We start from the raw sequence: 22,461 nt of genomic DNA on the forward strand, positions 1-22,461 counted from the left end.
CCAGTACCTATTGTGAGTAACAATAGCACCGAGTATTTAATTGCCTGACTCCTCTTTAAAATCCTAAGAATAAAGAAGTAAGAGTAATCATAAAACCCTAAAATAGTTTAGAAAAATTAATCAAAGACATAAAAGCAGTAGCCTAGCACAGGAGGGGAGGTTCGGCTTATCAAGGAGAGAGTTCACGTGCTGGTTTGTCATGGCTGCAGTCATCCATCGGCGAGCGTTGGGCTGGTTGCTGTGCGCAGCCAAAGCCGTGCCTGGCTTTAGCTGGACCAGTGGGATGCTTCTGCATAATCTCCACTCCTGCTCCGGAGCCAGAATAGCCCATCAGTCCCTGCGTCATTAAATGGCTCTGTAGAAGAATTAACTTCATGCCTGTTTGCGTTGCTTGCTGTTGTTTTCGTATTTGTTTCCCTGGCTGTTGGTCACTGATTTGTTTTTCCTGATGGATGTCAGAGTCCTTGTTGAGAGATCTTGTCTTCTTTTGAACTCCTGTATTGTTGAACTTAAAATGGACATTCAGTTTAGTGCTTTTTTGTTTTTTATTTATTGATTTTAGAGATTGGGGGTCTCACTATGTTGCTCAGGCTCGTCATGAACTCCTGGGCTCCAGCGATCCTCCCACCTCAGCCTCCCACGTAGCTGGGCGTACAGGCGCGAGCTACCTTGCCCAGCTAGTTTAGTGTCTTTTAATTGGTGTAGTTAGTGGTTAATTAAAAAAAAGCAGATTGTTCTCTCCCCTTCTCTCCTGCCCTCCTTCCTCCTCTGGTTCTGCTTTCATCCAACTCTTTCTTTCACTCCATTTCAGTCCATTTCTTTCACTGTCTCACTCCCTCCTCTGTTTTATTCTATTTTTCCCCCCTTTTTCTTTTAAGGTATGGATGGCATGGAGAAGTCCTGAGAAACGTGTGTTCAGCTGGCCTCTCCCTGGATCCTGACTTTTACCAACAAGACCTTGCCTTACCCGGGTGTCATTTTACTTTTTATTTTTATTGTACCACCTCTGCCCTTCCTTCCACACTGTCTCCTCTCCCTAGGCAGCCCCCAGGGCAGCAGCCCTTATGTGGTACCTGGCGGCTGGCTCGCAGCACAGACCTGCCTTGGACCAGGGCCAGCCCTAGGGCTGGAGCTGGGCAAATGCCGTTTTCCACCAGGGAGTTGATTGGACAGGGGCCCAGGGTGGAGTACCCATGGGCTCAGAGGAGGCCTGGTTTTACTTAAGATATTCCAATCAGTGAAGGGGGGAGTAAACAGTCTGTTAATTAAATCTGTGGGTGGTGGTAAATTTGGAGGTGTTGCAAAGCCCTCTGTGCACAGAGAGGACGTTGGGAAAGCACAAAGAGCCGTAGAAAGGTGAGGCGAGGCTTGGGGAGATGAGATTCCGCCTGGAAAAGTACAAACCACCATCTGGAGAGAAATTAGCCATGGTTGCTGCTCTGTGGGGCGTAAGTCAGCGGCGCTGTGATTGACCGGGAGCCAGAACTGTTAAGTCCTGTTTCTTGTTCTTGATAGTCGCTAGTAATCATTTATTTTTTTTTTTAACCCCTAAATTTATTACTTGGGAATGAAGCCACTCCTGCTGTACTCTGGGTTTATAAGGCTTGGCTGTACAGGTAAACAGATAAGAAAGTGTAAACCTCCAAAAAACATTTGCCTGCTTACTTACATTTCCAGGCTGGGGGGCCAGGGTCTTGGAGGTTGGTTTTGGGGCCTGGAAGTGCAGCTCACCAGCTGGTGGGGACAGCTGACTGCTCAGTGTGGGTCAGAAGGCTCTTTGCTTCCACCAGGAGGGCTTCCAGGTGTGCGTCCACCGGGAGGGCTCGTACAGTCTCAGGGTGCCCCACAGGTGATGGGTTTGTGGGTCTTCATTGGCCTTTGTGGCCCTGCTTCCTTCTGGAAGCTTCCCAGCCACACCCCTGTGCTTTAGTACTCTCAGCCCAGTTCCCTTTGCCAGTTTGAAAAACTCCACTGCTGTAGTGGGAGACAGAACAGTATTGACAGTGAAGAGCAGGGGTTTTTGGAATTAGATCTCTGTTCAGGCCTCTGGGCAATCTTGGCCACGTTGCTGAATTTCTTAGTCTCAATTTCTTTGTCTGTAAAATGGCAGCAGTAGGGTCCGGGAGATGTTGTGTTTAGAGAACTTGACTCAGCGGTGAACTTCAGCTGGGTCGTTGTCAGCTATCCTTGAAGTACGTCTCGGTCACATTCAAAACCTTTTCCGTGTGAGTTCAGAGGAGACCCTACCGGATGAGTAGGGAGGTGGCGTGGAGAGAGGACAGGAACTGGGGGAATGATGGGGACATTGGGCTCTACGAAGGGAGCTGAGTTCCTCCTTGAGTTTCCTGACATGGCTGTTTGAACCACCAAGTTGTCTTACGGCCTCTCGACATGTTGGTGAAAATGAACGTCTGCCGGGGGTTTAAAAGCAGGTCCTCACTCATGCAAAGATGGCACCAAGTAAAGGCTGTTACGTTCACGATCCTTCACTGGAAGCGAGGGAAACTGACAGGAGGCCGGAGAAGGGCGGAATCTTCCCTGTGGGAGCATCTTCTGTGGTCTTTGTGGACATTCCCATGACAGGGAAGGGGCACGAGAGGTTTTCCCTGGAGTTCAAGGAGGAGAGATGACACCGGGCTGGAAGTTATGGACTTTATAAACACGCGTCTGCACGGCTGTCTTGCGGTGACAGTTGCTGTCTGCGTTTGAGGAGGAAATATTTTGGGGAGAAGAGCGATGCTGGTTGGGTGACCTGATTTGTTTCTTTGTTTCCTTCTGGCCTGAACTGGGCAGGTAGCCCTGACCACAAGGGCTTAAACTCCCTGGAAGGAAGTGGAGCTGCTGATAAAGGAGATACACCTAACGAGATAAAGAAGAGAATGTTTGGTTTACTGCTTCCTTCTCTGGGCTTAGTGAAGGCATTAAAGAGCTGGGACCGGACCATTCTCCTCCTGTTTCTGAAATCTTATCCTTGGAACTCAAACCAGACCATAATTACACCAGTTATTGTTTCCTAATTGTTTTATCTGCGTTAGTTTTCTCTCCCCCAACCCAAGAGAACTGAGGGCTTTTTGAGGGTAGGTTTCATGACTCTTTTTCCACTTTCCCCCACACTGGACTCAAATATCTACTTGAAAGATTAAAGGGGCGTTTCATTTCCACAATTCATGCTTTTCCTGTTTCCTAAAAGGACATGATGAATTTAACTGAATTTGTGCCCTGAGAACTATTTTGAATGGAGGTCACTTAGTGCGTTGAGATTGCTGCTTACTCTCTGGAAGAAGAAATATCTTCATTGATGGACACCCCCCTGCCCCCCCAGGAGGTGAACACTCTCCTTGGTTGTCCATTTCTCTCTGTGACTGGATGTTGGTGTTTAAATACTGAAGTCTCAGCAACGTCCTCGTATGCTGGGAAGCTTAGAATCACCAGTTTGGGGCTTCCCATCTCAGATATATTAATGCTGTGACATTTATACCAACAACAGCCTTTCAGCCAGTCGGAAGCAGCAGCCATGGTGCTCCCACTCGGTTCCTGTCTGTGTAGGCGAAGGAGACCTGTCCTTGGGAGAAAATCTCTTTCTGAAGGGGGATGATGGGCTCGGCCAGGGGACTTGACCATTGAGAGAGTGTTGACCACAAGTGGCTCAGGAGGGGGAGACTGGGCGATGGGCGATGTTGAGATTCCAGTATTGGGTTGGAATTGGTGACCTCTAAGATCCTTTCTATATCTTAAGATTCTGTGATAAGTGGCAGGGTGGAATGGGGTGGGGACGAGTGGCTGATAGATCGGTGACTTTAGCCTCCACCTCTTCCCTCAGGGAGTGTCTTGACACCAGGCCAGAAGTAAAGGGTTAAAACTGAGGGTCAGCTCTGAATTTAGTGATCCATCAGGCCAGATGGGGACCTGGCGAAAAGGAATGTCTTACTCAGCTTTGTCTTGATCTTGGTAGGTACTCAATAAGCATTTGCTGTTTCAGTAATAGATGACAGTTTAAATGCCCCCCTGCCTGGAGTCAAGACCCTTTATTTTTAGAACTTTCCTGCAAAGTAGAGAGGCACATAGATGTTGTCTTTTTGTGTCTGTGGGCCTCTCCTAAGATTCTCATAACCTGGGTTTTCTCCACCCTTCCTCTACCAAAACTTGCTTTCTAGAAAATGCCGGAGTGTCAGCATGAGTGAGTCCTAGTGGGTGTGACGAGGATGAGGAGTTTCGGTGTAAGGCGAGGGAAGGCCACCCCGGCTGCTGGGTTAACAGAGGCAGGAGGGTCTGTGTTGGCGTGCAGAGCTTCTAGATTCCCGCCGTTGCCTGGGGAGTGTGTGAGATCGAGCCTCTGCGTGGGAGCCCAGCTGCTCAGGTGTCTTCTGAGTGCGTGGCCTGAACATCCTTGGATGTTCTGAGAGGCTTGATGGAAAATCCAGAAAGAGAGGCTACAGGCTTTTGAGATTCCCACTGATATGCCATGAAGGCAAAGTGCATGATATATGTGACCCCAAACTCATTGTCCTCCTGTGCGCATGGGCGGTCCCGTGTGAGAGTTGGGGAAACATTGCCATATTGTCTTTGAATAAAGGGGAGTTTCCTCGTGGGACTTCCTCTCCAAGGGATTTGCTGAGCAATTCTTTCTCTGTTCAGAATGGCGTAAAAGGTTTAGAAGGTCATTAATTTGCTAAATGAACTCAGCTTATGGAGCCCCTGAGCATGTGACAAAATAGTCACGGAAACCAGAAGTCACCAGAAGTTTCCGCCATGCCCACATTCATCAGAGTTGACAGAAATAGACGATTGAGCCTTTGACCTCTTTTGGTTGTGCTGCCTACTCTCCACTGCCTTCCATCTTCCCCGGTCACTTGCTTCTCGTCCTTCCCTCCTCAGTCGACTGCTGCGAGGACCCAGATCTGAGCCTGTTTGGCTGCTCCTCTGCCCAGGGGCCCAGTGGGAGCCTAACAGCTCCGGGCCTAACAGCATGGCACGGTGGTGAGTGCCCAGACCAGGTCGAAAGCGAGTTGGGCTCACCTGGGTGAGATATTTAACATCTCACCGTTTCACTGAGTTCTTTCATATGGAAAATGGGAATAATAAGAATCCCTGGTCTAGGGGTTAATAGCGTGGACTCTGGCACCAGGCTGCCTGGGTTTGAGCTCTGACCACCGCTGCTAGCTGTGTAACTTTGGGCAAGTCCCTTGACTCTGCCTCAGTTGCCTCATTTGTAAAATGAGAATGTAAATAGTACATGATTCACATGATAGAAGCTTAGAGTTGTGTAAGGCACATGCTAACTGCCATGTAAGTCTTTGCTCTAATTATCTAGCTAAAGGAGCATTACATGATAAAATGGATGTAAAACACTAGCACGCAGTGTTCAATACACTACCTTTTTTGCTTATAACCTTGGCAGAGAATAAACTTTGATTATTCCTCCTAATGTCCCATTAGATTTTCCATTTTCCTATTTCAAAGCCCTCAGGAACAAAACCTTCATCAGCAAATGGTTTTTCCCATCTAGTAAGGGAATAGACTTTGGAGTCCTGGTCCTGGAATTCACTAGCTATGGAATTGGCTCCTGAGTCTTAGCTTTTTTTCCATCTGAGCATTGGGAATTATGATGCCTGGAGAGTAGGCAGAGTTTGTGTTATTATCCCCACTTTATTGATGAACAGACTTAGGTTTGGACGTAAAGAGATTTGTCCATAGTCACACAGTTAGTACTGGTGGCTGGAGTCTGCAAGCACTTTGGACCATGTCCAGGGTGGTCCAGGAGCTTCTGTTATTTCATGCTGCTGCTTTGAAATAATAGTCTTCTCTCCTCACTTTCAAAGTCCAGACTTCTTTCTTAAAAGAGTCTTAATTGAGTGGTTCATATGACCTGGCCTCAGCTGGGAAGAAGATTTCTGCTGCTTGTATAAAAGCACTGTGTTCTTTTAGACCTCTCTTAATTGCACTACTTGGGACTTTTTCTGCAATGGCATTGAGCTATTTAGCTATTCAGCTTATTAAGCTATATTTAGTGAAAATTGCACCTAGTAAAGTTTCAAGGCATCCTTTTTGTATCTTGACGTTGTAGCTCTGTTCTTTGATACCATTTGTAAAGGGAAAATAAATATAACTCAACGTGTTTTGTTTGATTTACCTCTCTTTGCATGTACCTTTTGTAGGGTGTGAAAAGTTGCAAAGAGAAATTTTGTTTTGCAAAGGAGTTACTGCTGCTTAAAAACACAGTGTTGGGTGCTATTTAAAGCCGTGCATGATGACAGTCCATTGAGAGTGATTGAGAATGTGCTAAAATTCATTTTACAGCTGGACGCTGAATTATAGTGATTGCTCCTAAATTTAAATGGTGGCATTTTGTGGTTGTAGCTTAAAAACTTGTCACGTTGAGATACTGGGTAGTATTAGTTATCAGAATGAGAAAACAGCACTTTAATTTGTTATTTAAATTGGTCAAATCAAAAGAAACTTCCTAGTCATCACTATTTTCGACCCTTGATGTGTGATAGCCAGTGATCCCATTTGGATAAAGCTTTGCAAAGGTTGAAAAAAATGGGCCTTCAAATGGGGAGCGTTCATGCTAGAAGCATCCTTTTGGAGAACTGGTGGTCCAGCCTACTCACTACTGATGGAGGGAGCCTGAGGCCCACCCCAGGAACAAGTATATTTAATAATTTCATGGTGGGGACATGATTAATAATTTCTAAATAATTAGAGTCTTTACTTCCTTTTACTTTTTAAAGTGGCTCAATTATATACATGTATCTGTTTCATGCCACTCGTGATGTGAAAACCAAGGCTCAGAGAGGGTAAGTAGTTTGCCCAAGATCATACAACTAGTAAGTGCTGGAGCCTTAGGTTTTCTGGATCTCTAGAATATACGGTCTTGAAGAGAAACTCTAGAAACCTTTTTCTAATTTAAATAAAGCCTTCCAGCTTGGTATTTTGCCAACTCTCCAGTCATTTCCATTTATCTGGCCGTAAAATAGAAAGCCAACCTCATTAAGAGTTTCAGGATGAGGGTTTCTATTTAGAGAAGGTGGCAGGGTTGAGATAATTATGAGTAAATCTAGCAATCTATCCCTTCTTAAGAAGTTAAGAAATATGCAAGCACAAAGCCACTTGATGCGAGAGTGGGTGTACGAATGGAACGAAAGCAAGCAAGCCTTGAGCATTTATTAAGCACCTGCCCTGTGGCAGGCTGTGTGCTGTCTCACCGGCTGTGTCTACACCCCTGACATTTGTCAGGTATGGGTCCTTTTCAGGATTTACTGTTACTTAATGAGGCAGGTGTTTTTTCACCTTACAGAAAAGGCAGCAGCAGCCTGGGGAATTTTTAATTGGTCCAGTGGCGGGAATCGGTGGGTGAAGCTAGTCTTGAATTCAGCTTCTGACTCCAAGACTCCTGGCGCGCAGCTTCGGTTACATAATGCTTCTTTATGTTTATATGCAACATAAATCTCCAATTGGACGGCTGGGAAGTGCTTTTGGCTGGCTTTGTTGCTTCAGCTGTCCGAAAGGAATGACTTTCATAAACACGGAGAGGGAATTGGATTTTCACTTTGTGATAATTCATATTACAGAAGTGGGAAAGGTCATTACCATGGGAATTCCATTAATCCCCAGAGCAGTGGGTCCTAAAGGAGTTGGCCTGCCTAGGACAGCCACATTTCTTTCCTTTTGGTATTTTATACTATAAAATGCCTTTTTTATTGTCCAGAGATATTTCAGGACTTGAAAGAAAAGAAAAATAAAACCTCACTCGTAAACCTATTACTCTTAAAGTTATTGTTATCATTTATGGTTTCTTTTATTGTGGTAAAATACGTATAACATAAAATGTATCATCTTAACCATTTTTAAAGTGTCCGGTTCAGGCCGGGCGTGGTGGCTCACGCCTGTAATCCTAGCACTCTGGGAGGCTGAGGCGGGAGGACCGCTCGAGGTCAGGAGTTCGAGACCAGCCTGAGCAAGAGTGAGACCCCGTCTCTACTAAAAATAGAAAGAAATTAGCTGGACAACTAGAAACAAGAATACGTAGAAAAAATTAGCTGGGCATGGTGGCACATGCCTGTAATCCCAGCTACTCGGGAGGCTGAGGCAGGAGGATTGCTTAAGCCCAGGAGTTTGAGGTTGCTGTGAGCTAGGCTGATGCCATGGCACTCTAGCCAGGGCAACAGAGCGAGACTCTGTCTCAAAAAAAAAAAAAAAAAAAAAGAGTTAAAGTGTCCATTTCAGTGTTGTTACGTACATTTATAATGCAACCATCACCACCATCCATTTTCAGAACTTTTGCATTTTCCCAAACTGAAACTCTGGACCCCTTCAATAATAACACTCCTTCTCTCCCCCCCAAGGCTCTGGTAACCACTGTTACGCTTTTTGTTTCTATGGGTTTGACTACTCATAAAGTGGAATCATGCAATATTTGTTCTTTTGTGTCCAGCTTATGTCACTTAGCATAATGTTTTCAAGGTTCATCCCTGGTGGAGCCCGTGTCAGGATTTACGTCCCTTTTAAGGCTGAATAACATTCCACTGTGAGGCTAGACGACGTTTTGCTCACCCATTCATCCGTCCGTGGACGCACGGGTCGCTTCCATTTTTGGGCTATTTGAATGATGCTGCTATGAACATGGGTTTGGAAATATCTCTTCAAGTCCCTGCTTTCATTTCTTTTGGGTGTATACCCAGAAGTAGGATTGCTGGGTCATACGCTAATTCTAGGTTTAATTTTTTGAGGAACCACCGCGCCGTTTTCCACAGTGGCTGCACCTGTTTACGTTCCCGCCAGCAACGGCACAAGGGTTCCAGTTTCTCCGCATCCTCCCCACACTGCTGTCTTCTGTGTTTTCATGATGGCCGTCCTAACAGCTGTGAAGTGGCGTCTCATGGGGGTTTTGATTTTCGCTTCCCTAATGATTGGCAAGACTGAGTATCTTTCCATGTGCTCATTGTCGGCATTTTACAGTTCGTATATTCTTCCAGTGTTTTGCCTCTATCTGTTTTGTTCCCCCCGAATGTAATCATGGTCTATACACAGATATGTTCAGCATATTCTGTATTTTCCACCAACCATCATCATCGTCAGGTTGGTGTTACAGCAAAATGTGAGGGTATATTTCAAACTCACCTGATGGGTGATGTATTTAGTAATAATTCCCACCACTCAGAATTCTTCTCCTTAGGAACCCAAGATGATTGGGACTTTAGCAGCCATCTGTTGGTGACACTGTAGGGCCATGTACATCATGTGACTACTCTTCTGGATTTTAAGTAGGAGGCTCTGGGGTTTATTACAGAATGAAGGCAGCCTTGGTTAAGGCCAGTAACAGCTTTTCTTCAGATGCTGATTCCAGAGGGTTGGGGACAGCCTGTCTGTCACCAGGATAACTTGGGCCCGTCAACAAATGGGTTAATTGCATAGCTTCGATTTCCAAGTGGAAAACCATGTTTGTGGGATGATCCTACTCTTCTCTCTCATGAATGGTGGTGTTCTAAACCTCCTTGTGTCTTTTATTTGGAATCTGGAGTACGGTTTTCATAAAAATGTTACCAGGGCGATTGTTTTCCAGGCTATCCCTAAAGGCCTAGGAACCCGCATTTCGATTCACTGGAGCTGGCACCGCGTGCTGGCAAGATCAGGTTGCTGTGGTTTGCACCCGGCTTTGCCCCATCCCCGTGACTGCTAGGGGGCTGCCCCGCCACGGGAGTCTAAGTTTCCTTTTCCGTACAATGGGGATAGTACTGCCTAGCTTGCACTGTTACTGAGAAAAATAAGTAAAGTGAGTAATGAAGGTATTAGTTACCTAAGCCACAGATTTGGCGGCTTAAAACAACACTAATTTATTCTTTCCATCTCTGAGGCCAGAAGTCCAAAATCAGTCCCGCTGGCTCCAAATCAAGGTGTCTTCGGGGCCATACTCCCTCCCGGGGCTCTAGGGGAGAATCCGTTCCTTGTCTCTCCCGGCTTCTGCAGTAAGAGAGGCACAAATCCTAGGTTCTCCAGCTGGGACCCTGTAAATTAGACTACCGAAAAACAGATTAACACGAGAAAAGCATGCAAGTTTTACTCAGTATTGTTTACATGTGCATGGGAGCTCTCATGAGAAAAATGAAGGCTCAGGAAGCATTGAGGGCTAGGAGGCTACACACTCACTTGGACCAAGTGCAGTGAAGTATGGAAGACAAAGGGGTTTGGGCTGGGGAGTTAATCGTGGAGGAGTGGTGAGGGAGAGAAGGGTTAGTTTGACAAGGTTTATTTGTACAGATTTCTCTGGCCTCGACTCTCCGTCTTCGGTGATAAGAGTGTTTCTTTCCTCCTGGTACAGGAAAGGCACGTTTTGCATTGTTTTATTTCTGGCTTTCGGGAAGAAAAGGAAGGTCAGAGTGCCCTCCTTGCATCTGCTGTTTAAGTGTCCCTAACTCAAAATAATCCTTGTGCCAAAGTGGCATATTTTGGGGTGGCGAATTCTGCCATCCTACGCCAGCATTCCTTGGCTTGTGGCTGTATCGCTCCCTCTCTGCCTCTGTGGTCACATCACTTCCTCCTTCTCTGTGTGTGTCCTCCTCTTAGATCGGTGTGGAATCTCCCTGCCTCCTTCATTACGGCTTAGGGATCTCTTTAGGGTAAATGTTTTAGCTTTCCACAATGACTAGTAATGGTAATTGTATTGTCTGCTAATATTTTATGTAATGGGACTGTTTTAAAGTTCTTTACGTGGATCTCCTGAGCTCATGTAGTGGCGCAGGGAACAATGGTGGTCTGGCTTTAGAGTTGTGGCCTTAACCGTGCGTGGCACCTTGAACCCACTTTAAGCCCCTGGCATAGCGCCTGGCCAAGACAGAAGCCCTGTGATACTAACTTAATATATTTGTTAGAATTTTGTGCTACATTGTTTTGACCTTCATTCAATTTTATTCTGATTTTTTTGTCCATCTTTTCTTCTTCCTCTTGTTTTTTTCTTGGATGGGTCTAGTTGCATGGGCACCGATAGTGTGCTGAGTTTTGCTGGGTTGAGATTTGGGATCAGTGGCTCTGATGAGGCCAGGCCAGAGGACATCACGCCAAATACTGTGCGTTAATTACACTGAGGGAATTCTCTTCCTTTGGGAGACCATGGGAGTGGTTTGACTTTACTGTCCCCATGGAGCCAGTGAAGACCCCTTCTGAGACACAAACCAGTGTCATTCTCAACACATCCAGTGCATTTTGGGATCTTACTTCAGACAGTGGCTGTGAACGGGAGCCATACATTAATTTTTCTTAAATCACTGGCTCCATGGAAATTCTGACCGATTCCAGATTCATCCTGCAGAATTCCGGGTATTGCTGCAGCTACGTGCCTGGACTTGGTGGTGGAGGTTTAGTGGCATGTAAAGTTGCTGATTTCACACTGCCCTTTCCAGTTCTGGAAGAGGTGCATTCGGTTAATTCAACAAGTGGGTGTTTATAGGTTGCCTTGCTTGTGCCAGGCTCTGAGAGGCTTACACCGGTGGAGCTCCTAAGCTAAGCAGAAAGGGATAGAGTATTGGTTAGGGCTGTTGCAGTGGGCATCAAGCTGCGTCAAGCACCTGGAGGGCTTATGAAAGCACAGATTGCTGATCTACCCTCAGCAGTTTCTGATTCAGTAGGTCAGGGGTGAAGTGCAAACATTTTGATATTGATCCTACTGATCCAGCAATTGCACTTTGAGAACCTCGGTGCAGTGGGAGGGAGGACAGTCTCTAACTGAACCCAGAGGATGGGTGGGATTGTCTTAGACAGACAGAGAAGGAGGGGCATCTCAGGCACACAGGGACTGTGAGGCTGGTGGGTCATGATTTTGGAGAGATAACCTGTGGCCAGATGGTAAAGAAAGGGAAAAGGTGGAGAACGAAGTTCGGGAGGAGTTTTTGGTCCAGGGCATAAGAATATTAGGTTTCTGTAAAAGTGCAGTCACGTCTGTGAAAAGCTCGAGTGCCCTTTGGCAGACAGTTGCAAACCAGGCAGGGCCCTTCCGCCCACTTCTGGGCTGGACGCTGCCATGTACGTGTGTAACAGGAATAATAAGAGTTGGAAGCAAGATTGAAAGTGGCTCTATCTCGTTTTCCATCTCTCCCAGCTTCCAACATAGGCTCTCCACTCGAACAAAGTTGGTTTTGTCCTGTGGGTCCACCCAGCCACTGGCTCCAGGGGCCTGTTTCTTGCAGGGAGAGGGCCGCTCAGCTGCACCAGCCAACGCCATACTCCAGACCCCAGGCATGGCTCTGCAGTTCAGAATCCTGGAGGATTTGAGGAGGAAGTTGTATCAAAATTCAAATTAAAATGATTTTTTTAAAAACTTTCTTTCTATCTTGTAATTTAGCATTTTCAGCAAACGCTTTCCTGGCCTTGAGGAACTGGAGGCTCCTGTGTAGAACCTAGAAGCAAGAACCTAGAATTTGCAAATTCTCTCGTTAAACCAGTTTGGCTGGGTTATTTATTGCCTTTTCAGTTGAAAACAGTTTTCCCTTTCTTTAGTCCTGGGTTTGCATTACATTTTGGGGCAAATATCTTTGATTCTACAAGTTGGCTGGTCTGCTCTTAATTTCACCTCTTAGATCATGAGATGGAACTGGGGTAGGGTGAGGGAGGAGGGTAGGCCAGAGCAGCTTTTGAAATACAAGGGAATTTTTTTCCCCCAGAAAAGTCCCTCTGTTGCAATCCTTTGGGGGACATGCCAGAACCTTGTTTTTCAAGTAGGCCTAGATTGATCGTAAAGAAACGACCAACAGGCAGGATTCCTGTACAAAAGATTCTTTTAGAACAAATTCAACAGTTCACTCTTCTAATAAAGGTGTGTTCTGGTTTCTAAGGAGTTAATTTTGACATTCTGATTCCACTGCTCAAGAACATGGAAAGAATGACAACTACTGAGAGGATGAGAGCTTGTGGGTCACCCTCTTGGATTAGCTGTGCTGTAGGGATTAAGAGTTTGCATTTTGCAACATGGTAGCATTGAAACTCAGAAGGAAGTTTGCTTAACAATGAACACTATCTGCGATAGTGAGAAAATTGATTAAGAAATCAATTAAAGCAGCACAGTCTAGTGGGTAAGAGCATGGATAGGAATACCAGCTCTTAACTTTAGGCAAGTGGCTTCTCTGGGCCTCAGTTTCCTTACCTGTAAAATGGGTGTAATATAGTTTATCTGTCTCATAGGGTCATTGTGAGGATTAAATGAGTTAATATTTGTGAAGTGTTTAAAATAGTGCCAGGTGCATGTGTATATGTATGGAACTTACATATGGCACATATATAAATGTTTATTAAACAAAATAAACAACTTTTAGAAGTTAAGAATAATTAAACTTTACTAATTTTTCAGCACAGAGCCTTAGCCCTCTGGAGCCCTGTTTCCTCATAGTCTTTAATGTCCAATCTTACATGGTTTGTTCTAGAACATTGTAGTTTTCCCCGTGTTTAAAAAAGGCTGTTTTTGACTTTGGAAAAGAAAAGAAGGTCCTGGGAGTTTTCCTCAGAATTTAGTCCCTGAAGTTAAATATTTTGGAAAAATGAAGCTGGAAGGATTTCGCAGAGGGGCGTGTCCATGGTTTTCAAACTGTGGGTTCGCAGGCCATTTATTGGTTTATTTATTGCTGTTGTGATAACATTAAAAAATTGTGATAAGAAAAAATTTCAGTGCACCCCACATGATAAAGGTAAATGTCTTGTAAAACATTCTTCTGCGTTGCATACCGGTGTCTGTGCAGCGGCTTGTCACGGCCTGTGGTTTGCCACCAACCCTGACCCACTGCCTGTCCCTTGTGCCCACGGCTGGAATAGTGTCTCTCTTGTCTATTTCTGCCTGTCAGTTCCAACTGATTTTTCTAATGGATTCTCAAATTAGATTTTCTTAAAAATATTTTGTCCCTCGCTCCGGCAACCTGGTATACGCTTGGGGTTTTAATTATTTAGGACTATTTCCTTTGTATTATTAAATTTCCCCTTTCTGCTCCTTTCTTCCTGGAACTTTGGTGAATTTGAGGGTTGCCCAGGATCGGTCCAGGTTGAGGGTGGGAGGTCTGACCCAGGGTTTTTAGGATGTCACCTACAACTGAAAGAAGCTTGTGTTGGTGACATAATTCTTTGTTAGGATTGGTCAAAAGCTTTTATAGCTTGGACTCTGTGCCAGGCACATAATGCTTTATAAATATTAATATTACCTCATTTGACTTTCGTAACAGGATGAACTAGATATTGTTATCATCATGCCCTTTTTACAGATGGAGAAAACTGAGGCCCGGAGGGTGTGACTCAGCCAAGGCTGGGTGTCTGGTGGGGGCAGGGCGAGGATCTGAACCCAGGCAGCTGGCCACGGAGTCAGCACGGAGAATCCCTCTGCTAGACCACATTTTAAGTCAATTTGTGAATTTTATTAGAAGGTAATAATTTTTTTTTTTTTTTTTGCAGAGTACAGGGGACTATATTGATGGTACATAATGAGGTGGGCTCCCTAGGGCCCTCCCATCCTTCGGGGGTCAGGCATGGAAACTGCGGGGGAGGGAGCTTCTCAGTGTGGTGGGGACTCAGTGGGCAGGAATGCCCAAGCCGCTGAGGGCCTCTGTCCTCCTCCTCGTGCTCTGGCTGGGGCTGGGGGTCCTTGGAGGCCATGTGGACCAAGGTCCGCCACTTTGTTGCTGTAGCCAAATTCCTTGTCATACCAGGAAATGACCTTGACAAAGTGGTCGTTGATGGCAATGCCAGCCCCCATGTCAGAGGTGGAAGAGTGGGTGTCCCTACTGAAGACAACCTGCTCCCTCAAGGGGCCCTCCGATGCCTGCGTCACCACCTTCTTGGTGTCCTCTCATTTGGCAGGTTTCTGGAGGTGGCAGGTCAGATCCACGGTGACACACTGGCAGTGCAGACACGGAAGGCCATGCCTGAGAGCTTCTAGAAGGTGGTAGTTTTGACTGGGGCTGTCTGTATATTGCTCCGTGGCTTCAGGCGTCTGAACAAACCTTCAGTGCCCCTCAAACTTTTCAGCCTGGGTTCCCCGGGGCCTTGTTTCCTAGGGCTGCCCTAACCAAGACCACGAACTGGGTGGCTTAAAACAACAAAAATTTATTCACTCATAATTTGGACTGAAGTCCAAAGTCAGGGTGTCAGCGGGCTCGGCTCCTTCTGAGATTCTGTGTAGAATCCTTTGCCTCTGCCTGCCTTCTGGCCATGGCCAGCGATCTTTGTCCTGCTCTGCCTTGTCGCGCTTCTGCTGCCACGTGGCCGTCTCCTGCGTCTCTGTCCTCACGTGGTCACCTGCTCTGTGAGTGTCTCTGTGTTTCTTTTCTTCCTATATAAAGACACCATTCATGTAGGATTAAGGAACCAGCCTACCCCAGTATGTCCTCATCTTAGTTTAACTAATTACATCTGTATGACCCATTTATAAAAGGTAAACAATATCCAGATAAGGTCACTGTTAGGGGCTGAAATGTGTCCCCCCTCCAGATTCACATGTTGAAGCCCTAACCCCCAGTGTCTCAGAATGTGACTATATTTGGAGTCATGGCCCTTAAAGAGGTGATTAGGTTAAAATGAGGCCGTTAGGGTGGACCCCGATCCAGTCTGACTGGGGTCCTTAAAAGAGGGAATTTGGACCCAGAGACACCAGGGATGTGCGCGCAGAGGGAGGTTCACGTGAGGACACGGCGGGAAGGCGGCCGTCTGCCAGCCAAGGGGAGAGGCCTCAGGAGACAGCCCTGCTGGCGCCTTGATCCCAGACTTCCAGTCTCTGAACCGGGAGACGATGGATTCCTGCTGTTCGACCACCTAGTCTGTGGCACTTTGTTATGCAGCCCTGGGGAGCTTATATAGTCGCCTTTGTGGGTGCCTGGGGTCAGGAATTCAACCTGTCTTTTGCGGGGACACACCTCAACCTCTGGCACGAGGGTTTGATTTGGCCTTTCAGATTAGGAACTCCGTTGGTGACTGTGCCCCATGTAGATGCTGGCTCTGGTCTGGGGTTATGGTTTTCACTTCTTTCCTGCTGGGGCACTAAGATACCCGTGTGAAATAAATAAACACTTGTCCTGTGGGCTGGGGAGGGTCCTGGCGGTGGGTGTCAAGGCGGCAGCCGGCTGACTCATCCCCGGACTTCTGTGGGCTCTAAAGGCACACGGGAATTGCTGGTAGCAAGAACTGTCATTGCAGGTAGTGGGGCCGCCCGTGGGGAGAGACACACGCAGCCCGGGCTTTGCTGGAGGGAAGGGCCTCTGACTTATCCCCATTAAAGGTGATCTCCGTCTGACAGCGCAGACAAAGCACAGGGCTTCGATCTGTCTCACTCCCTGCTCCTGTCCTCCCCCGTCCCACCTCTCCTGGTGCCTCTAGGGGACCGTGAGCGCCGCGCCTGGGGAAGGGGATGAGGCATGAGGCGTGCTATGAAATGGCTGGTTATTTTTACTTGCTGCCTGGGTGTGGGTGTTTGTGTTGACAGCGGCGGGGGAGGCACAGTGACGGGCGCTGGAACACTTGGGTGCCCGTGGAGTGGGTGGGAAGTGGCGCCTGTGCCAGGCAGGTGACTCGGCACTCACGTGGCCCTCGGGTGGGTCCTGGGGGCTTTGCTAGAGTCTGAGAGGACTGGGTTGTCGCCTCTGTTCCAGGGGGTGTCTGCTTCCTTCCTCTATGTCCCTCTCAGAGGGCTTCCCAATGCTACCCCCAACGCACGCAAGGGCATGAGACATTCCCAGCTGCACTGTGGCTCCCTAAGTGGGTGATTCTGCCTGAGGCCGCCCCTAATCTCAGCAGGTAGGATTGGGGGGGCCAGTCCTGAAGGACCACTGTGCAGGGTGCCCTCCACCCCCCACAATCCCATCACGGAGGAGCAGATATACTCCGGATGTACTCAAACACAGATCGTAAGGAAAATCAGCGTGCTTGCTGTACAGCTCAGCTTCCAGACACATCCCCTCCTGGGGGCTCAACTCTGGCTGGCTCCTGTAGGAATAGGTGCGGAGGCATTTTTGTGCATTACAGGGCAGGTAGGGCAGGGCGAGTTACTGGCATTTAATCCAGTTTGTTAAGCGTCCTGCCTTGTGTCACAGCCCAAATACCAATAGTGCCCCTGTTGCCCTTCCATAGGGATAATCGGGAACTGCCCCTGGTGGGTTCGTTTGAAAAAGACTCTCTGGGGATATTGAGACCAGATCCCCTCAACACTGGGACTGCGGGTGTTGTCTAAGGGGCACTCTTACCCTACAGATTTGCCGACTCAGGTCGACGGGCTAAGATCTTAAGTAGTGAGTTGGTTAGAAATTTCAAGATGAAAATCTCGTTCTTTATTCTCTGTCTCTCCCCTCCCCGCACCAAGGAAAGACAGAAAAGAATCCCAGTCTAGGACTTTCCGCACATCCCACCCTGTGTGGTATCCTAGGGGTGTGGTACCAAAGTAGCACGGACAGTGGCTTCCAACGGCAGAAGCGTGTTCTCTCTCAGTTCAGGAGGCGCCGTGAGCAAGGCATTGGCAGGGTCCAGGGTCCCACCCCTCTGACGGCTCAGGTGGCCTCTTCCAGCCTCTGGTGGCCTCCTCAGCTTGCAGCTGCATCAGTGATATTGTTGCCTCTGTCTTCCTATGTTCTTCTTCTCTGCGTCTGTCTCTGTGTCCAAATTTCCCTCTTTTTATAAGGACACCAGTCATTGGAATAGAGTCCACTCTAATCCGGTTTGACCTCTTCTTAATGTGATTACATCTGCAAAGACACAAATAAGGTCAAGTAAGATCACATTTGCAGGTTCCAGGAGTCAGGACCTAGACATATCTTTCTGGGGCACACAATCCAACCCCTGGGCTGCCACTCTAAAACTCCTTCCTGTAATATGATTGATGTTAGAGTCACTGCTGCCTGTGTCAATTTTACTATTGTCTGTCCCAGATGTTTGCCTGTGATCTGATTCCTGCCTGTCTTTCCCACTAGACTGTGAATCCCCGGAAGATGGGAGGACCACGAAGGATGTGTCCTTGGTACCTAGCCCGAGGTCTAGCATATAGTTGGTGCTGAATAAACATTCCTTGAACAAAGAAGAAAACTTACTTTTCTATTAATTGTAGTTATGGAGAAGTGTGATATAATTTTTAAAAGATACATGCACCTCAAAAAATTAAAAATAGAATTACCATATGATCCAGTGATTCCACTTCTAAGTATATACCCAAAGAAATGGAAAGCAAGGACTTGAAGAGACACTTGCATACCCACGCACATGATAGCATTATTCACAGTAGCCAAAAGGTGCAAGCAACCTGCGTGTCTGTTGATTGATGAATGTATAAACAAAATGTGGTCTACACATACAGTGGAATATTATTCAGCCTTAAAAGGGAAGGACATTCTGAGACGTGCTACAACGTAGATGAACTTTGAGGACATTATGCCAAGTGAAATAAGCCAGTCACAAAAAGGGAAATACTATATGAGGGACCTAGAGTAGTGAAAGGAGCTATAGCATTGAATTCTCATGTCCACACTGTGAGGTGGATTCATGATCCCTATTTTACAGATGAGGAAGCTGAGGGATAAGTGTTTGCTTGGCCTTGTGGTTACCCAGGCAGTCAGTAGTTGACCTGTGATGGCACCTGGACTGTTCTCAGCTACATACCATGTGATGTTGCACTGGGTCCAGGCAGTCTTCCTTCCTTTTGTGTCTTAAGTGCCTCTATGACAGGGGTCATATCTTTTATTTTTTTGTTTATTTGAGACATGATCTCTCTTCTGTTGCCTGGGTTAGAGTGCAATGGCTTCATCACAGCTCACTGCAATCTCGAATTCCTGGGCTTAAGTGATCCTCCTGCCTTAGCCTCCTGAGTAGCTGGGACTATAGGCATGCGCCACAACGCCCAGCTAATTTTTTAATTTTTTGTATAGATGGGGTGTTGCTACCCTGCTCAGACTGGTCTCAAACTCCTGGGCTCAAGTGATCCTCCCACCTTAGCCCCCCCAAAGTGCTGGGATTACAGGCGTGAGCCACTGTGCCTCGCCATAGCTTTTGGTATTTCAGAGGTCTCCAGTGCAGGACTGTCAGAGACTAATAAAAATTTTGTCAAAGGTACTTGCTAATTTCTGTAAAAGAGATTGTGTCTGTCTTGCTGTGTTAGGGGAGGAATATCTATTAAACTTGAGCACAGCAGTCAAGTTCTGAGCTTCTGGGGAAATGGGTCAGGTTCCTCTAAAAAATTTTTTTTCCTTGGATTGAAGAACAGTCATTAGCAAGGATCAGCTCTTGCAAAAAATGCAGGCTGATGAGTACAACTTTTTAACACCCAAGGAAGAAAAGGATGACTCAAGATCCGAACACAGAAAAACCACGTTGAGTTCCTGCATTTTGCCCTCTGCTGCAGAACTGTTCAGCCTCTGGTGCACCCAGAGACATCCACATGGAGAACTAGCCTTAGTTCCAGTGGTTTGAACTAACAGGGAAGTAGGAGGTCTCCCAGCTTTGGAAGTGTTCATGTTGCAGTCTTCTCAAAACTAACAGAGGAGGGCCGTTGCCCCCAGCCATGCATATTGCTTTTGTTTCTTACACTGGCATTTTGAACTTGGAGGGATGGTGCGTTGCCCTCAGGTTTGCTTCCAAAAGAGCCAGGTAGAGAACTCCCATCCCTCAGAGCCACCTTCTTTTGACATAGTTGCAACCCATCCTTGAAAAGCATAAGAGAATGAGTTACCCCAAAGGGTTGGATTCCTTGCTCCTCCAGCAGAAATACCCACTCTTCTGGATGCACCCGTGCATCTCTGTGAAGATTAAATCAGAGCTCCCTTTGCCTGCGATGCAAGTCCTCTCAAGCTGCTGTTCCCTCGAGTCCTGGGTTGTACCGCAGTGCATTTGTAGGCAAGCAGCAACCTGTAAGTCCCTAGCAAGTCAAGACAGACAACATGCCAACCGCCAGCTTGCTCATACTTACCTTGGAGAGGGTCATGCTTCCTTTGGAAGATCCAGGCTCCTATTCACTGTAGGATTGAGAGGAAAGACAGTTAATCTTTTATCCATTTGCGAGTGATATCTGATAAGCATTAGAGACCTGCTCTGGAGAGTGTCTGGGCTGGTCTCAACTCCTCTGTTGGAATACCTGGAGTATTTAGCTTTTCCAATCATGCTTAGAATTTTGGATTTGGAAGGGGCCATAGTTTGGCCCTCACATTTTTTATTTTATGTAAACGAACCCACTTATTATAGGCTAGTGTTTCTCAAATGGTGGAGCTTCTCCTGGTCTTTCAGTCTCTTCAGTCGTCTGCTGGTGGACTGTACTGTGATGGCGGAGGACGTGCTGTAGGTCCAGACACTGCCGGCCACTGTTTTCGTGTGGGAACCACAGTGCCAGATCCCCAGCCTCAGAAGGAGCAGGTGTACTTGGCGTGCTGGCTGATTTCTGTTTTCTTCACCATTTTCCTGAGGGAGCGTGTTACCGAGGATTCCAACCTTGGTGCATTTAGCCATGTTGCTGCATCCTAGGTATGAGCCCAGAGAGTGGCCTTCACATGTGACAGCTAAGAAAACATCAGCGCAGATAAGTTCTTCCACGAGGTGGGCTGGGGCCACACTCTTGCCTTATGCCTTCCCCAAGGTTGCATGTCCTTCGTGCTGGGTTTACTCCTGGGCTTACTGGCAGTGTCCTCCGTATGCTGAGGGGAGTGACGGAAAGACGCCCTTCAAGAAGCTTGTGCAGGTGGGGGACAGGGAAGAAGCATATGCATATGATTCAAATAGTATGGAAAGTGCTAAGCTAGAAGTCCTCGCACACAGGGACCGTTGGGACACTAGAGAAGAGACACATTTGCTTCATGCTCAGGAGATCTTGGTTTCTCTTGTGCATGGCCTGGGATCGATCCTTTGAGGGTGACCCACGGAGTTGCTCATCCAGTGGGTGTGTTCACACTAACCGAACTCACCTGCCAGACTTGGGGCAGCCTGGCTGGGTGAGGGCGGGAGGTGGGAATTGGGTATGTCCCACCTTTCAAAGCTAAGCGTTAGATTTTTCAGCATAATTGAGTTAATTGCCTTCCTCCCTGAATGCATGTGATCCAGACCTGACTGTTGGACTCAAAGAGAACCACAGTGAGCGAGGCCTCTTTCAATATTCATTTTGTCTTTTTTAAAGACTCACCCTTGCGTGGATTTGGTGCTGAGGAGTGAGCAGGCTTCCTGCCATACCTGTGTCTTCTCCACAGGCGGGTGGGGCAGTGCAAGGGGTGCCCGGCTGGGGGCTGAGGCCTTATAGTCCATTAACAGTAACCGGTTCTGTGATTTGGGGCCATTCTTTTTTTTTTTTTTTTTTGAGACAGAGTCTCACTTTGTTGCCCGGGCTAGAGTGAGTGCCGTGGCGTCAGCCTAGCTCACAGCAACCTCAAACTCCTGAGCTCAAGGGATCCTCCTGTCTCAGCCTCCCGAGTAGTTGGGACTACAGGCATGCACCACCATGCCCGGCTAATTTTTTCGATATGTATTTTTAGCTGTCCATATGATTTCTTTCTATTTTTTTTTTTTTTAGTAGAGATGGGGTCTCGCTCTTGCTCAGGCTGGCGGGGCCATTATTTATACCCAGTTTTCTTAACTATAAAACACATAGGGAGCCCAGATGAGCTCCAGCAATGAACTATTTTGATTCTGAGATTGCTGTACGCTCCTGTCTGAGATCTTTTTTAATGTATCTTTTTTTTTTTTTTTTTTGGAGACAGAGTCTCGCTCTGTCGCCCAGGCTAGAGTGCCGTGGCTGTCAGCCTAGCTCACAGCAACCTCAAACTCCTGGGCTCAAGCTATCCTCCTGCCTCAGCCTCCTGAGTAGCTGGGACTACAGGTGTGCACCACCATGCCTGGCTAATTTTTTCTATATATTTTTAGTTGTCCATCTAGTTTCGTTCTATTTTTAGTAGAGACGGGGTCTCACTCTTGCTCAGGCTGGTCTCGAACTCCTGAGCTCAAACGATCCGCCCACCTCGGCCTCCCAGAGTGCTAGGATTACAGGCATGAGCCACTAAGCCCGGCCTTTGAGATCTTCTTTTTCCTCTTGTTTCCTTCCTTTCTGTCCCCACCAGTTGTTGAATTGGCCCCTGCCAAGGCAAGCTCATCATCCCAACTCAAGGAAGAGGCTTGGACGTGAGGGCTCCTTGCTTGACTGACTGCCTTTCTTTAAACTTCCTTTCCTGTCCCTTGGCTGGGGGTGCTCCTCAGTGGAGAAGTGGCAGGCGGCCAGCACTGGAGAGTTCCGCCGCCTGGATTAGCGCCTGGATTAGCGATCCGTGAATGATTAGGATCTGAGTGTAGCGGGAAGCTGTGACATGCAGTCCAGGGTGCTCTCCGGCTGAACCAGGAACCCGGAGACAGATGATCTGGGCAAAACACCCGAATGGAGCAGAAACTGCTCCCACCTGACCCATGACCTAGGCCCCGTGCTCTCGCCGAATTCCTGCCCTCAGCTCTGTCTTCCTCGTGCTTGGTGCTGCCTCAGATTTGGGGGTGGGA

The 22,461-nt window shown here is 47.2% G+C and overlaps 1 protein-coding gene and 1 pseudogene across 6 annotated transcripts in view; one reads left to right on the top strand and one right to left on the bottom strand.

The window, feature by feature from the left end:
• The window catches only part of TIAM1 (TIAM Rac1 associated GEF 1), a 353,935-nt gene that overhangs the window by 23,207 nt on the left and 308,267 nt on the right, over positions 1 to 22,461 (top strand). The window lies entirely within an intron of this gene.
• On the bottom strand, positions 20,173 to 20,439 carry LOC138385682 (large ribosomal subunit protein eL43-like; annotated as a pseudogene).

This window comes from Eulemur rufifrons, chromosome 7 (assembly GCF_041146395.1).
Source record: "Eulemur rufifrons isolate Redbay chromosome 7, OSU_ERuf_1, whole genome shotgun sequence".
Classification (NCBI taxonomy): Eukaryota; Metazoa; Chordata; class Mammalia; order Primates; family Lemuridae; genus Eulemur; species Eulemur rufifrons.